The sequence below is a fragment of the Euprymna scolopes genome, chromosome 6 (assembly GCF_053919585.1).
Source record: "Euprymna scolopes isolate OS-2025 chromosome 6, ASM5391958v1, whole genome shotgun sequence".
Classification (NCBI taxonomy): Eukaryota; Metazoa; Mollusca; class Cephalopoda; order Sepiida; family Sepiolidae; genus Euprymna; species Euprymna scolopes.
This window is the reverse complement of record NC_136487.1, coordinates 132,743,878-132,762,211: the sequence shown is the minus strand read 5'-3', so window position 1 is coordinate 132,762,211 and position 18,334 is coordinate 132,743,878. Positions and strand designations below refer to the sequence as shown.

The 18,334-nt window shown below is 35.7% G+C and overlaps 1 pseudogene; it reads right to left on the bottom strand.

The window, feature by feature from the left end:
- Positions 1-8,700: 8,700 nt before the first annotated feature.
- Positions 8,701-8,839, bottom strand: LOC145278560 (U2 spliceosomal RNA; annotated as a pseudogene).
- Positions 8,840-18,334: the final 9,495 nt, after the last annotated feature.

The following is an 18,334-nucleotide window of genomic DNA, read 5'->3' as shown; positions in this document are numbered from 1 at the left end:
TATAATATCTACATAATTATAAAAATCAAATGACCTTGTAACGGTTTACGACTTCCGGCTGCGCATGCGTACATAAACATAAGAATATAGCGTAATACGGAAATGAACGACGTAAAAAAAGCAGAAAGCATTAGCAATTGTATATTTGGATTCTTTATACGTGACAAAAAAATTGGGAGACTGAAAACGTACACAGTAAAACAATGCGTTTTATTGTCGCGTTGGTAATTTATTTGCAACGCAAATAAAAAAAACATATTTACACATAAATAATCAGCGTGACACTAAAAGGTATTGTTTTACTGGTTCATTTTTTTATTCTTCATTTATTAATACACTGTTCTAAAAAAAACATTCATACATTTTCTTCTTCTCTATTAACATAAACAAATAACCCCGAAAGTATGTTTTCTTTTAATTTGTTTTACAAATAAATAATCAAGGCGGCAATAAAACGTATTGCTTTACTATTTACGTTTTCAGCGTCCCAATTGTTTTTTTTTTTTTTTGGTATTTAAATTAAAATATATATCAAAATTTGAATTTTACTTTCAGTATTATGGTATCTGTTCAGTGCATTGTTCAGTATTAAGTATAGCAAGCCAGTCATACTTCAATGGATGTAAGGTTTTTTTTTTAAATATAAACAATTATAAACAGAACGACTCATAGAAATCTATCTATATTCTTTTTTTAATTCAATATTCTTTCATAGAAGGTTTCTTTAATGTCACAAAAAATATTTTCTTTACGTACCAAGTGTCACGCTTATACATTAATTCCATAGCTAATATAACCCAACGTGTATTCTAGGTTATTATAAAAACACAGTTCTATTCGTAGCAAAGCTTAATCCGGGTAAGATTATTTTTCCATGCACTCATGTTAGTGGTAATTATCAGCTTGCCTCCAAATGTTGCTGAGGAACGGTTTTATTGTTTAATGCCTCTGATATTATTTAAATGTCACTATAGATTAGTTGGATTTACTGTCGATACGTTTAGATCCACTGACCCACTGTAAACTCATAACGCATTCCTAAAAATATAAATGGTGCCTACTCTAAACTCATTGTTTGTATAGTGTAATGCACGATGACAATCTATCTAAATCTAATGTTAAAATAAACAATTCCATAGAAGGTCATCCATATTTCATTAGATTGTGTGTTGCTACGTTGATAAAAAAACCTGTAAGCAAATCAAATAAATAATGTATGAAAAAATATCGGAATGATTTAAACACAATTCGTAGATTGTATCTGAATATAATGTTCAACACCATGTTATTGTTATCAATTTACATAGGAAGAAAATGAATTAGTTCATGAAACAATTATAACTATACATTTTTAAATGTTCGGCCATGATAACTGTAAGTAAATAAACAAAGAAAATTAACCAAATGACTATTAATGCATCCCTTTCTATATAAAAACCGAAATTCATATTAAAGTTTACGGTAAAAGAGAACTTTTACTTTAGTATACGAAACAAAAAATATTCCTGACAAAAATCCTACTTCTTTTCAGACTCACACCGTGTAGATATAGATATATGTATTCTGCACTCAGTGACCTGTTAGATGCGGACATTTTCTTCGCAAGATTACATTTTACTTTACAGTTAAGCGCATTAAGATGGAATACGTAAAAATACAAATGTTTTTTCAGAAAGAGGTGGAGGAAGAGGATTATATATACGAACTTGGGAGAGCAAGAGATTAGGATGTACTTTTCGGATAAATATTGCCCTTTGAATGGATACATAATCCAAATGTTGATTGACAAGAAAGCAGAACAGTTGATTAATTACACCAGCCGAGTCATTTCAAAAGTTGACAGATACGAGGGGTGTGCAATAAGTAATGCCCATAACCCACTTCCAATAGAAGTAGAGCAACGAAACTTGGCACAGTTATTAGTCTTTCAATACATATGAACCATACAGAGTTATGCATTTCTCCCACGTTTGATGCAGCTCTGGAAACCGTTTTCGTAGAACACTCCAGGTTAGTCCTCCAACCACGACGTGACTTCAGAAATCAAGGCTGCATCATCTGGGAAACGCTTTCCTTTCAAAAACAACTTCATGGCTGGGAAGAGGTGAAAGTCAGAGGGTGCAAGGTCAGGAGAGTAGGGAGGATGGGGAGAATTTAATAACAACACACCCGTGCTTCTGATCTGGTGACATGCGAGTTGTGGACTAGAGAATTGTCCTGCAGGAGGAAGGTACATTTGCTGATCTTGTCGCGCCTCTTGATTTTGATAGCTTCACTTAATTTCCTCAAAAGTCAAGCATAATAGGCTCCTGTAATTGTGGTACCCTTTGCCAGGAAATCTGTCATTACTACTCCGCCCTGGTCCGAGAAGACTGTGAGTATGCCCTTGCCAACAGAGGACTTCACCCTTGCCTTCTTTGGAGTTAGTGAGACCAAGTGCGTCCACTGCATTGACTGGGCTTTGGTCTCTGCATCATAGTGATAGACCCAGGTTTCATCCTGTCTAATCAGTCTTTTGAAAAACCTTGACTCATCTTCTTGGCACTTCTCGAAATTCATCCTCGAACACTCGACGCGTTCTCGCTTCTGTAATGGTATGAGCAACCTGGTACTCCATCTGGCATACACCGTATGCATATGAGCAACCTGGGACTCCATCTTGCATACCCTTTATGCACATGAATGATAGTTTTACAGACCCTGTACGAATCTTGACATCTTGGGCTATTTGCCTAATAGTAATGCGCCGATCTTCCAAAATGGCAGCCTCAATTGACGGACAGATGCCTCATCAATGGCAGAAGGGGGCGACCAGGTCTGGGAGCTGTTTCCACATACTTCCAGCCATGTTTGAATTCACGATGCCAGCGTTTTACAATGTCATATGATGAGGCATTATCACCATAAGTTTCTTTCATTTCATCAAAAAGTCTCCTGTGGTGTGCGTCCTTTCAAATGCAAAAACCGGATCACTGCTCGACATTCAACAGGTTGCATTGGACACCTGACTCAGTTCAAACACCTGTAAAACAGAAACCACAATTAGTTCAGAGCTGTAAGTTGCCACATAACCCATAGACTTATAAATCATTGCACATGCAAAATTTCAGCTAGATCAGACAATTGAAAGTAGGTCAGAGGTATTACTTATTTCACGCCCCTCGTATAATCAAAATGTTTTACCGCATTCTACTAACTTGACTTTGATTTGTATACGATATCGGCTTTTGTAGAAAACAATACGATCATAGAATAGACATTTGTTACTTGTATATTTAACAGTTCCATTTAAAGGCACGGGCGTTGTTTCAACACGAAAATTATAACCTCCTATTTTATTCGTCAAAAAATTCAAAATCTACGAACACGAGAGTGATAGCATTAAAAAGAGCAATCTATCCCAAACTTTATTTTCGACATAGCCACTAATTATCGATGGACAATGGCTGTTGATGAGTGTCCGGAGCGTGCTGTGTTATACGGGTGTCCTTCCAAAATTAAAGCTTCATACGATTAAACTTTAATAGTTGGAGAGCTATGAAAGAGTTAGTTTTACCACGAAAAAGGGCGAGATTTTTTGTTCAGAATTTTTTCTACATATTCAACAACATTCGTAATGCACGTTTACCAAAAATTAAATATTCTTATGAACGTTTCCGGTAGAATTCGCTTCTTTTTCTTCTTACAGTAATTATCTGCTACAGAGATAAAAAACAATTCAGATCGTGATTGTATATGTGCAGCTATTATAACAACCAGTCTTATCGTATGCCACACTGGGTGCGGCGACTAAACCGTTCGCTTTTATTTTTCACTTCTTTTTTCATTTTAGCGTTACAGTTTAGACCCTACCTGCCTGTCTGCGTGCCTACTACTTTTTTGCGCTCGCACGGGTACTCACTGCCATTTTCATATTTTTAGGGGGATTGTGGGGCATTTGTAAGTCCCCTTTGCTAAATAACCTTACCATACCACTTTTCCACACCCGGACAACGACGGGAAACCCCGCTAATTTATAATAGAGCTCTAAAACGTCTGTTAGTGTGTGTGTTTATTTGGATGTCTCGCTATAACATTCGACGCACGTAATCAATACTGACAGAATTTGTATAGTTTGAAAACTCAGTGTCTCAGTCGACAAATATTCAAAAATTGTCAAAAACCTTAATGCTTTCACCGCAAACTTGGACTTTTTTACAAGAAAGGTTCACTTTTTTTCATCGACATTCATCATACGATAAGTCATCATACGCTTTGCAATGAGTAAGATTAATTTGAATGGTGGCGACGTCGTATGTCACACTGGGCGCGGCGATTAAACTGTTCGCCTTTTTCACTCTCTTTTCCTCTTAGCGTTACATGTTCGAACCTGTCTACCTGTTGCTTACTACTTTTTTACGCTCGCACGTGTACTTGCTGCTATTTACACGTTTTTAATGGGTTAGTATTTTTTGCAATATTTGTTTTATCAATGCTCTTACTATAAAACCTCTCCACCCCAGAGCAACGCCGGGTACCCGCGTTAGTAGTTTTCAGAAGGGGGAATTGGAAAGGAAATTCGATTGTATATGCTGGAAATAAAAAAAAAACGTTGTCGCATTAAAACAAACGAGTTATCTATAACATAAATCACACTTGTCTGTTTAAATGTATGTATGTATGTATTTATGTATGTATATCTGCTTAGAAATTTCGACAGAGGCGACGGATTTTCAAGAGATTGGAATCGTTTTAAAGCTCGACCCTTGGGACGACAAATATAGAGAGATTGGCAAAAACACATCAATGCCCTCACCATCAACCGGCCACTTTTCTACAAGGCAGGGTCGCTCTTTTCGCCGATAATTTCGAAAGTAATCCCCTCTTCTCGATTGATCCGCCTTAATTTAAACCTTTGCCACGTCCAGTTTGGCGATGGACGTAACGGTAAAGACATCACGTTTCTTTTTTTCAGTTTTCTTTTTTCTCCTTCGCTGTACGGGTTCGATCCTGCCTGCCTTCTACCGCATTTTTTTTCTCAACACACAATTAAAACACCCGGGCAACGCCGTGCTTTTAATGGAAGCACATGTCAAGTCGATTTTTTTTTTGTTTGTGTTTTAAAAAAAGTCGTCACTTTGAAACGACAGAATTATTTTATGAAAGTTCAATTCGGGTCGGATTTTTTTGTTTGACAAAAGTCGTAGCTTTTAAAAGAACAGACAATGCCATTCGGTCGACTTGTATAAAAAAAAGTCGTCGTTTTGAAATGACGAATTTAAAATTAAATTCGGTTGCATTTGCTGAAAAAGAAAGGTGCCGAATTTAAACGTTTAAAGGAAATTTAAAGGACTGTTTGTAGTGCCAGGTCGCGCATGGAAAGTGGCACTGCACTCATCCCGGGTGGGCTATCCCGAGGCCACAATCCTAGTAGATGGCAGGACAACTGATCGTCTGCTTGTGTTGCATGTCTGGTATTCTGCATAACCACTTGCTCATCACCCCTTACCTAAACTGAAACTCTAAAAGAAAAATGACAGTACAATAGAAAAATTACGCTAAAACCAGGACCAAACACAAACAAAACTAACGTGCATTCTCCATTGAGGCTTGCATTTACGAACATCCGTGGGCTTAGAATTAATTTAAATGATGTCGAAGCATTTCTCCTTAAAACACCCCGGATATCTTAGTACTAAGTGAGACTAACCTACACTCCGCAATCCCCTCTTACTACTTTAACACGCCTGGCTATCTCCCACTCTGCCGTAAGGACTCTGATAGACATATGCACGGACTTGGAGTCTACATTAGTAACCACTAGCCATGTCCAGTGACTCTTTATCTGAGAGTACATCTTTCAAACTGGCTGGTCTAACGTTCATAGGAAACATGAGGTGGAACAATTACATTGAAAGCGTTGCCAGGGCCGCTGCAAAGAAGGTGGGCTCTCTCTACCGTGCTAGAAAACTACTAACACTCGAAAGTATCCTGTACCTCTATAAGGCCACCATGTATGGAGTATTGCTGTCACATTTGGGCTGGTACATCTACTACTAGTCTCTCGCTCCTAGACAAGGTTCAAAAGAGAGTCGCAAATCTGATAGGCCCTAAACTGGCATCTAAGCCTCAGCCTCTGTCCCATTGACCTGATGTTGCATCCTTCTGCTTGTTCTACATTATTTTAATGGAACTGCATACAATTCTGCCCCCACGACGTAGACACCCTCGACAAACACGACAGGCAGCTAAATCCCACCCCCACACAGTAGAGACCCATAGATGTAAAAGATCTTTCTACTCCAGTACTTTTTTCCCCAGAACCGCTAAACTCTGGAATTCCATTCCACGACACGGCTTCCGCAAATATACTGACATGCAGAAGTTCAAGTGTAACGTGAACCGACATCTTGCTGCCCAAATCCCAACATAGTACCCAGTAGTTGTTGCCCTGATAGCAGCCCCCTTCACCAAAGTGGCAATGTGCTTTGTTTGGGGTGAAAATATAATTTAAAAAAAAAATATTTCCTAGGAAAATTCGTCGCTTTTAAATTAACAATTTTTAAAATGCGATTCGGTAGTTTTGTTTTTTTTTGTTTTTTTTTTGTTTTAAGTCCTCGTTTTTAAATAAACCCCTTACTCTAACCCTAGTGTTACATGATAAGGGCTGTCCCATTCTCATGTAAGTATAAAAATAGGGAATCAGTTAAATGTAAATATGAAATAGGATAGTCAAGGATTCGAACTTGCGAAGCTATACTTAGAATTGAGAATTCCAATCATAAGTTAAAATAAACACAGAGTATTATTATGAATGGAATGTCCAGTTAAATTGTTGATCCTGTTAAAATATTTAATAATAAAATTTGGATGGAAACTATTTACATTCTTAGAAAGAAAACATAATAGAAATTTGGGTTACAGAATTAAAAAATAGGTAAAATTCCTTTATGAAACAAATGATGTTATTGTAAAGTGAGTTACGTAAAATTAGGTTAGAGAAGGATTCATGCCATGGGTTTCATATACATGCGCTCGGTCGTGCAATGACGTCATGAGTTATGAGTTTAGGTAGATAAGTGATAATCGGAATCAGTCAGTGTAGAGAAGCAGAGAGGATCAGATCGATTCTCCGTTAGAGTCAAGGCCCCCTCTAGAAGTGAGAGGCTTTTAGAAATAACCATGTAACAACTTTGAATCCCAGGGATAAAATCATCATCAAAAATATGTGTTAGAAAGTATATGTGTCAGAGTATAAATGTTATAGAGACACTCCCGTTCACAGAACTGTACAAAAGTATAAATGTCAAACTATCGATCTATCTATCTAGATAGCAAACAGCCTCTCAAAATGTATTTATATTTCCCTCTCTTTATATATACGTGATAATGTCCACATCTCTTCTCTAATAATGTTAATATCTCTCATCTCTTCTTACAAAATGAATATCTCTTACTCAACACTAATCTCTCGTAAGACTCTCACAAAGAACAATACAAATACTTACGTCATCTTTAAATAATAAGAAAGTACATAACACTAGCAAGAATATCTGGTTGGTCGGTTGTTTTTATTTTACGGCATTTCCAACCTTTTCAGGTTATTTAATGCCGAATTCAGTGATGTAAAAAAAAAATAATAGGATGTGTTTTTTTATAAAGTCGGTTTCTACTTAACCCATAATTGGGACTATAACAGATACTACCACTCAGAGTGGACATGGGAGCAATGGCAATTAAAGGGTAGCTCCACACTCCCCAAATCCCGGAAGCTGGGGCCTCGCCAACCGTTATAGTTTAAGGTCATATCCAGTATCAAGGATATCTGAGTGGAATATGTAACGAAACTAGGAAGGTTTTAAGCTTATAATGTGATCTAAAGGGATCAAGCGGAATGTAGTTTGATTTAATTTGCATATCATACAAGATTGAGCGAATATAAGACAGACAATCAAGTAGCACTAGTCGAGTTCGGGAGAACCAGGTTGATAAGGTCGGAACTTAGAATGTTCGCATGCTGACAAGAATTATTTGTCTTTTTTTGTAAATTAGAGAAGCGTTTTAAATTACGTTGCATTTGGCATTTTATTGCAAACTATAAAACATTGTACTCACAAAAATGCTAAAATATATTTTCAATTTTACTTTAAGTCGTTATCCAAATGGTTTAATATTGTGTTTATCAAAATTATTAATTAATTTTGGAAAATTGAAAGATCATCGATTTTAAACCTGTTATAATAGTTAGTAATTATATCAGAATAAACATTGAAGGAACTTGGCACACGTAAGCCGGGCTGAAGTGTCCTTGTACACAAGCGTAAATGCACGTGTTTAAGTTAAAGTTGAACCATTTTTTATTGTTTCTCATCGGCCGGACGATATCTGAATCAGTAACAAGATGAGTTAAACGCCTAAATGTTTTGGTTTCGAGTCTAGCTGATGACACCCAAGGTATATATTTATTTTTACTTTAAATATCACTACTATATATTTGTTGCAATAGAATAAAGAATAGAACATAATAAAACACGGCATCTGCATGATCGAATATATTTAAGAGTATTTTACGACACATATACGCCGACTACAATAAAAATCTTTCTAGAAAAAACCTATTTCAATCGAACGCAACTTGAACTTATTAGCTATCATATAATGTGCCTATTTACAATGCCTCCCCCACAGGACAGAACACCAGGGTCGTCTTTTAACGCGGAGAAAAGGTACAAAAATTTTTTAAAAATTGTGTCAGTCGTGAAGGACTGCTCATCCACCGAAAGAGAACAAGAAATGGACGTGCAGCGTCTAAAGAATAGATACTACACTTTGATCCTGGCCAAAAGGCCAAGAACGGTAAATTGTAAGCAATCATATAATGTAAAACATGATTTCATATTTTATTTACATATTTGTATATCTGTATATTTTATTTCATATTTGTAACTTTGTATTTTTTAAATGACGATTATTCATTCGAAGGTCTCACACACACACACACACACACACACACACACACACACACACACATGTATAGGAAGACCCGTTTTGATGGCTATAATTAAGAGTAGGAAATGAGCAAAAAAAATCGGAGAGGCTAGCTGACCGGTTTCGCCCTCACTTTTACTAAGCGGACTCGAAGTATTTATTATTTATTTTAAATTTGTATTAATAAACTCGAGTGAAATGGGAGACAATACGTTTAAAATAAATAGAAGGCGATACGTGATGTAGTGTATTAGAAAAAAAAAGGCTTAAATACTATGCGTATGATATTCCCTAGAGATTACTCACGTTAAAACGTAAGATGAATTCTCTCTGTGTGCAGAGTGAAGGATTCTTCAAATGCAGTTATAATATATAGGCGAAATAATACTGTCTATTTATTTTCAAAAATATTACAATACTAGAATGAGTACCCAGCATTGCTTGGGTTGACATAAAGTTCTGTTTGAAACACACCGGTATAGTGATTATTTTCATCATGGGAAACGTGGATACCCCCACAACAAAAATCAAAGAACGGATGAAAACATGTACATGTAATCGCCCAAGAAAAGAAGTATGTGATAATCTCTCCACCAGATTGTTTCAATAAAAATAGCAGTGAATGTCCGTGCAATCGCAAAAAATGATCTACCGAAAATTAATTCCAAAAACAATTAAATGACATTTTTCGTCATTTTATATTTCTATTGTACCCCCCCCCCCAAAAAAAAAAAAAAAACTGAATTCATCCTATTTTGGGGTTCGTTCTGCTTATAAAATTGTTATGTGAAAGTACATAATGGTTTCATAAAAATTAATTAAATTTATCGTCATTTTAGGTTTCAAATGTAATTCCCGCCCTCCCCCACCACAAAAAAAAAACAAAAAAAATTGTATGTTTCATGTTTTATCCACCCAACCCCTTCGATCGGTAAACTTGAAAGAATGCTAGAGATGACATACCTGGTTGAACGCTTGGTGACCAAAAAGTGGGTTCTCATTTTACGTTAAATTTATATAGAAAAGTTATTCCCCACCTAAAAGGATAATTGTTTTTTTCAAAATTACTTCTTCTTGGAAAAAAACATTATCCTTAAAACGTATTAGGCCACAAAACTAACCTTAAACGTATTAGGCCACAAATTATTTTTAAACGTATTAGGCCACAAAAAAAACAGGTCTTAATTTTTTTGGTCAATGTTAAGTTTCTTTCCATCTGCCCCAAAAAACTTTAAAATGACAACTTTTAAAGGTTTTCGGTGGTGCTGAAAACGAATATTACATTTCAATTTGGGGCAGATAAGTAGTTTTTATGATATGAAGGAATTACTTATCAAAAGTGGGGGATAACTTTCCTATATAAATTTAACGTAAAATGAGCACCCACTTCTTTTTGTCACCTAGTAATTTCTTCATATCATAAAACAAATTTAACTGTGGTATTCATTTTAAGCACCACCTAACATTGGCGCTGTTTTTTTTTTTACTAAGAGATGCGTTCATTTTTTCATCTCATAATTTAGCATGCTAAGTATACTGTTAGTAAGTTCACAAAAGCATATTTTTGTTTTTTCCTTCTTTTTTCATTATGCAACTGTAATAGTTATGAACAGGTGGCTCTGCAGTTTAACATTCCACAAAAAATCTGTTTACATTAGGAGGCGGTTAAGTAAACTACAGAAGCACCTAGTAAAATCTATACAAAATCTATAATTGAATACACACCTAAAAAAAAAATGAAAAACAAAAATATATTTTTGTAAACCGCTCCTGTAAGCTTACTGACAGCATTATTTACGTCCTAAATTATGAAAAATAAACGAATCCCTTAGTAAAAAAAACAGTGCAAGTTTTCGGTGTTGCTGAAAACGAATATCACAGTAAAATTTGTTTTATGGTATGAAGAAATTATTAGGTGGTTAAAAAGTTGGTACCCATTTTACGTTAAATTTATATAGGAAAGTGATCCCCCACTTAATGGAAAAGTAATTTTTCATATCATGAAAAATACTTATCTGCCCCAAATTTAAATATGATATTTTTAGCACTATCTAAAACCATTAAAAGTCGTCGCTTTCAAGTTTTTTGAGGAGTTGGACAGAAACATGACATTAACAATTTTTTTCAAGGGCTTAAACGACGCTTCGTCACGTCGTAAAAATTGACCATTTTCAATATAAGATATTAAATAAATTATAAAGAAAAGCTGTTTCACAAGCAATTAAACACTCTTGCTGTCGTGTAATTATTATAATAAATCCTGGGAAACACCGATGATATTTTATAAACAAAAACACAAAAGAGAAGGGGATGATGGATTTTGTTCACATGTGTCTATGAGACTAACTTTGCCCTCGTGCGGATGCAATTAAATGAGGGCAATAGTTATAATTATTATTCTCCAACAAATAAAAAAGGTTACTTAAAAAGTAAGAATAAGGGAAAACAATTCCCTCTGAATTAAAATTAAAACAATAATTCAGCTTAGAATAATATTTTGCCATGAAAACAAAAATGGAAAATATTTAACAACGTGCTCCGTTTAAAACAATTTTTCAATTAATTAATTTAAGTTATTTCCCCTTTTGGTTTTCTGGTTTTTGGTTTGAAAATAAAACGGGTTTAGATATCAGATAAAATAAATTAAATCAAGCATAACTTGAAATTTAAATAAAATAACTATTTTTTTTAATTACTACATTGAAACAAAGCTATTATGTCGAATAAGTAATGTCATCGAGGTAATTATTAAACTTTTTACACATGCATCATCACAGTATCAAGGCACAGATGCCACTCGACGATAAGGGTTAAAGAGTGTACAGTAGACAATTGGACAATATAGTAATCGTTAGTACTGGAAATTCGGTAAATTTGTTAATTATATGGAACGGCTCATCAATATTTTTTTACGTTAGACTTGAAGACAACCACATTGTAGTCAACCTGAAAGCAGGAAAACGGAAGATAATTCCACAGGTAAGCAGTTCTAAGAAAGAAGCTTTGTTCATGGAATCTACGTTTAGGTTTAGGCACAGATAAAGAGTGGGGGGAATTATTGATAGTGTTTTCAGCTAGACGAGTGTTTCTTGTGAAAGTTTGGCGAGGGGGGACCATAGATTGAAGCTCAGTCGAGCACTTTTTATGAAAAAAAACGATACATCACACACAAACTTGCAACATCTCTTCTGTAAGATATAGGTTGCAGGGAAGAGAAAAGGGCATCTCCTACGAGGCTAGGAAGTCTATTTTGAACTCTATCAAGGCAGGACAATCCTTTCTAGAAGCTTCTGCCACGATGTGGCAATAGTATTCAATCCTTGGACGTACCTGGCTCTTATATAGATGGAGAATTGCATCAGAAGTGAGATATCTACAGGGTCAATAGAGAGATCCCACCATTTTTCCAGCGGCCTTGGCAACATATTTGATGTACGTGTTCCATTTTAGATCAAAAGAAACGGTCAAGCCCAGAAGCTTGTCAAAACTTTCGGCATCCTCAAGACGAGAGCCATTCATTTCAATTGATGCCAGATGTGGATCAGAATGTTGATGATGTAAAGAGAGAAGCTTGGTTTTAGATGAAGTAAAAGTAACCAGCCACTCCTTTCCCGAGTGTACCACGTGCTCAAGATCAGAGGAAAGAGAATCGAAGAGAAATTGGTCGTTTACTATCTTACATGTGCTACCATAAATGGTAGTGTAATCAGCATAAATGTCTACGAATGATGTAAGGATGTGATTTGGAAGATCATTAATGTACATCAGGAAAAGAGTTGGGCCCAAGATGGGCCCCTGAGGGACTCAAGCATTAATACTGTGAGCTTCTGATATTTGCCCATCAACTACTACTCTCATGAACCTATCAGAAACAAATGATTTAATAATTGAGAAGACATTTCCAGCTATACCATAGCTAGAGATCTCGTGATGTAAACCTTTATGCCATACCCTATCAAAGGAGTTAGATATGTCAAGAGCAATTGCCCTAGAAATCTTTCCTCCGTCGAGAGATTCGCTAATCCTATGAGATGTAACTGTACGCACATCTGCTGTAGATCTAGCAGAACGGAAACCATATTGCATGTCACTAAGAAGGTTATTTTTGTTGAGATGGTTGAGTACTTCTGTATTTAACACAGATTCCAGCAACTTATTCATGACGCACAGGAGACTTATTGGCCTGTAATGAGAGGGGGGTAAGCGATCACCTGAATTCTTAAATACAGGGCATACTGATGAGATTTTCCAGGCTGATGGGAAGCTATTCTCCTTAAGACAACGTTTAAACAGTTTTGTAAGCATGGACGCTAGTTCTGGTTGAAGTTTTTTTAGTATTATAATTGCAATACCGTCAGGGCCGGTTGCTTTACTAGAATCAAGCTTTTTGATTAGCTTGGCAACACAACGTACAGATATATGTATATCACATAGTGTGTTTTCTGATACAGGAGTAAATATTGGGGGTTGGCGGCCTTGGTCTCAAAGGGTAGAATTAGCTGCAAAGTTCTTGGCAAAGAGTTTGGCTATGTCTGATGCTGACGAGATTACCCCTGGTCCATTGATGATAGTTGGGATAGAGCACACGCTTCTGTTCAGGATTCTGTTTGCTATTTGCCAAAACTGGTGGGAACCAAGCCTCTGTTCAGCTACTTTCGACTGGATGGACTGAGCATAAAACTCTCTTGCGTACTTCATTACTTTCTTACAATGGTTGATGGCAGTCCTGAAAGCAGCTTTAGTTTCCATACATCTATTACGTTGGAAGCAGTGAAAAAAAGTGATTTCCATGCGCAATGGCAGCAGCACATTCTGGAGAGAACCATAGCTGGCTGTGAGGCTTTTGCTGGAACTTGTTTTAGGGTATGAAACGGTCTATGCCTACAATTAACCATTCCGTCAGGTCTGATACTATAGAGGCCACATCCTTTTTAAACATGGAACGCAGAGGTACATCCGATATAGATGTACGGAAGCTATCCCAGTCAGCCTTAGAGTATCGATATACAGTGCGATGGAGAGGTACGTCTGGTGATTTATTACATTTCATTTTATCTTACTTGATACAACCGAGTGGTCGGAAGATCCAAGAGGAGACTGAACAGAAAGTGAACATAGTTCAGGGCAAGTTGTGAAAAAAAGGTCTAGTAGACTCGCATACTGACCGTCATTGGCGGGCACACGGGTGGGTTCGTGAACAATCTGAGTGAGGTCACAAGCAATGGAGAAATCATGGCAGAACCTCCCCTCACCATTGGTCTTGTTTGAATGGGGCAAGCATTCGACGTTGTGAACATTGAAGTCTCCACATTTGCGAATGTTAACTGAAGGATAAGCAGATAGGAATTGGTCAATTTTCTCAGATATGCTTTTAAAGATAGTAACTCCGCTGTTGTGGGGGCGATGGAGAGTAAATATAAATGCAGTAGTGTGAGCTAATGCAAGCCGGAAGCACATATAGGGTAAGTTAGGATCTTCTCTGGAGATGTCCCTGCCACATGGAAAGCCATCTTTAATATAGGCACACGTTCCATGCCCATGGCGATCTTGGGGTCAAATTACGAAATTAGGTTAGAGTACACTTTAATTGCGAACTCTTCTAGGGAAACAGCCTGTCAAATGCCAGTTTCGCTTAAAAATAAAAGGGCTGGTTTAATCTCCTGTAATTGGGATTCAACCTCTGGGAGGTTAGAATGTAGACCCCTTATTTTGGAGGAGGAGACATGGTAGTAGGCTTCTCCGTTGGAAGTTGGAGAACCGGGTTTAATCGTGTATTTTTTCTTGAAACTTGTCATGATTGAATTTTGGAAAAAGTAACGAAGATTTTTTTTTTGTAGAACATGATAAGGTAAAGCCGTAACAATGACCCACTAATATGGCATCGATAGGCCCCACCAGAAGCTACTGCGTGGTCCAGAATCCATTCACCAATTATCAATACAGCAGCCCCAGTACTTTGAACCTGCTGATAGGACAGCCACCTTAGTGGTTAATCCAAGGGTCGCGTCCTTGACTATCAGGCGGGTAACGTCAGACCAGATAAAACGTTTACCTCCAGCACCCTTACTAGTGGCATGGCTACAAGGATAGACGTAGAAACAGAAGGTTTCCACCATCTCTGCCAACTGTTCGCGCAAAATACTGTCAACCTAGAAAACAGATTTTTCTTCACCCTTTGTCAGAAAAATCACTCATTACAAAATGAGGACTGAGGGACAAATAAGGAGACGCGAGAGTAACGGGAGCTGCAGATAACGCATTCACAATGCGTTTTCTAATCTCCATTAATAAAAAAAAACAAATTATTAAGTAGTATGCTTAATAAAAGTCCAACAGACGTGTTTAAGGGGAAGTATGGTGATAGACTCCCGTCTCACGAACTAAAAATGAATACCATTACCTAATCTATTTTTGCAATCAACTTGCTAGATAAATAAACATTTATGGACGAGAAAACGCTATCATTTAATAAAACAGAAATACATAAATACTGAATAAAATGAAATAAAATTTAGTTATTAATATTTGAATCTAAAGATAAAAAGTATGATTAATATAGAAGTCACTTATCTCGAAAAAACACTTCCGTCTCCGAAATGCAAACTGTAGAAAAGAATTTTAGTTTTAATAACATCAGCGTTCAAAAGACTTTTTTTTTCAAATTAACCGTTAAAAGAAAAGCGTGATCTTATTCTAGACTGTAGAAAAGAAGTTTTAGATTGTATTTAAAGTCATATGTTAATGACCGTAAGTCAGTAATGAAAAAGTGGTTTAAAGAATGCTATATATTGAAAGTCCGTATACAATATTATGTCTCGTTTGACAGAAGTATCCTAATATGGGCATTACTATTTCTTGAGTAGGAGAGGTATACACACATATGACCTTTATATTATGTTGGTGATTGGAAGTTGCACACATAGACACACGCACACACGAACGCTAATATATATATATATATATATATATATATATATATATATATATATATATATAATGTAAAGATAATTCCTAGTAATTACATTTATACCGTAATTAGCTAGCTTACTAGTGCTGAAGGGAGTGCCTTCATTCTCTCACTTAAAGAGAGGCAAAAGAATACGTGCTTACCCCATGCCTGTCCGAATGCAAAAAGATCGACGGAATCGAAATTGCATTGTGGTTCTCTTTTATTTTTACTTGTCTCGCTCCGCGCGCGACCCAATCACCTATCGGCAATGCTGGGGTTGGGGAGAGGACACGACGGCCCGTGGTACTGTCAGAACACAGTACTACATTAAGACAGACTAATTATTACTGAAGGATTCACTAGAAAGGTTATAAGGGATCATTAATAAGCCGTATACAGAATAAGGGTACTTTGTAGAAGGAACATGAACAGTTTAGTATGAAAAAGGGACACCGGCATACAGCGAAAGCAAACAAAGAAAAACAAATTAGGAAAGTTTGATGAAATAAAAGGCGAGAAAAACTTAAAAGTTATTCATCATACCTTCATCTTCCGACTAATGAGAAGTTTTTTTTAGTACTGGATTTAATTTGATATGTTATTTTCTGATCGGTGCTTGCTTCACCAAGCTAAGTAATTGATATTTTGTTTACTATAATCCACTTTCAACCTTCCTCTCAGTTAATCAGAGTTTGTATTGACATTCATGCATATGTTTCTTTTTTTAAGTCGTTCGTTTGTAAACAAAAAGGTTGTAGAGCAAATGTTAAAACAAAACACGAAAAAAAAAGTTGATATGCTGCAATCCGAAAACGGTCAAAAGAAAAGAAAAGTAAACGAAGGAGATTTTCTTAATTGATTCCAGAACTCACAAAATATTCAAAAACTCCCTCAAGAAATGATATCCCCCGTACATTTTATATGGTTAATTGTTTAGTTTACTAGGAAATTATTAACTGACCTTCATCACATACTACGCAAGTAAACCCGATTCTGAAATAATCGCAAGCCGATATATATATAGTTGCCTGTCTAGCCGCACTGATGAGCTGTGAAACAGCGAAAGAGTACTGTATGTGGATGACTATATATATATATATATATATATATATATATATATATATATATATATATATATATATATATATATAAAGGTAAACGTCCCTTTGTGTGTCTGGTCATGAATAGGCTCCTATATGGTTGACTATTATAGAAAACTGATCACATATAATGATAGAAGATGTATTGAGACACAGGAATGTTTGATCTGGCATAATGATGATTCATTAAAATTGTGTGGTCTGCGTACGTGCCTGGTCCACAAAGTACGCAAATAAAAAATTAAAAAAAAAAAAAAAACGTTTACAAGTGTTTTTGGTATAGGCGTACATACTACTAATTTGATAAGTGTGTTTTAACTTAAATAGGGATGGTATAATAAAATTGTGGTGTCTGCGTTCGCGCCTGGCCTCCATAGAATGGAAATAGGCACAATATTTAATAAAAACATTTCATGCCTATCTGCGTAGGTATAATTATGTTTCAGTTTCAAGAAATATGATATAATAAAATTATGGGGTGTTCGTTCGCGCCTGACCACCCTAGAATGGAAATGTGTCACAAAGTTTAACAAGGTTTATTAATATAGATCCACAGAATATTGTGATAAGTGTTTCAGTGTGAACAGGTATGGTATAATAAATTATGGGGTTTATCTATTTTATTTTAACTTTCATAATATGTTGCTTTGGTTTAGATACCCACAAATTCGAAGCTATCTCTTTACAACCCTTCCTTTTCATAACCTATCCTACTTTCATAAATAAGAGTACATTGTATGTAGGTTGTTTTGAACCCAGTCAATGACGGGTACTTTTGCTAGTATATATATATATATATATATATATATATATATATATATATATATATATATATATATATATATATATTTATATATATACATGTATATATGCATATATAGATGATCCCCGTTTTCTATTTACAACATCTTAGTTAAGGTTTTCTCTTTTCATCCTGATGTAGTTAAATTCTGTTTTAAAATTGCAGACTTTTCCGAAATCGGCTGATGCAAATGCTAAGTCTATTTCTATATAACAAATTTAGTTAATGCCTTTTTTTTCATCCTTATTATATAAATGAAGTCTTTTTTGTCATTATACACTTTTTAGAAGACGGATTATGTAGGTGTTTAATCTGCGATAGGCTTAAGTTAATTATTTTTCCTGCATTCTTTACATTTATTTTTTCATTCTTTTATTCAAAACTTCTTTAGACTATATATTGGGTTTTTAGGTATGTATGGCTAGGTTTCCTTCCTCTTATCTATTTGCTTTTCTTGTACCTATGATACTTAAGCTGTTATGCATTTTTATTCTCATAGCATTTATATGCTAGTTA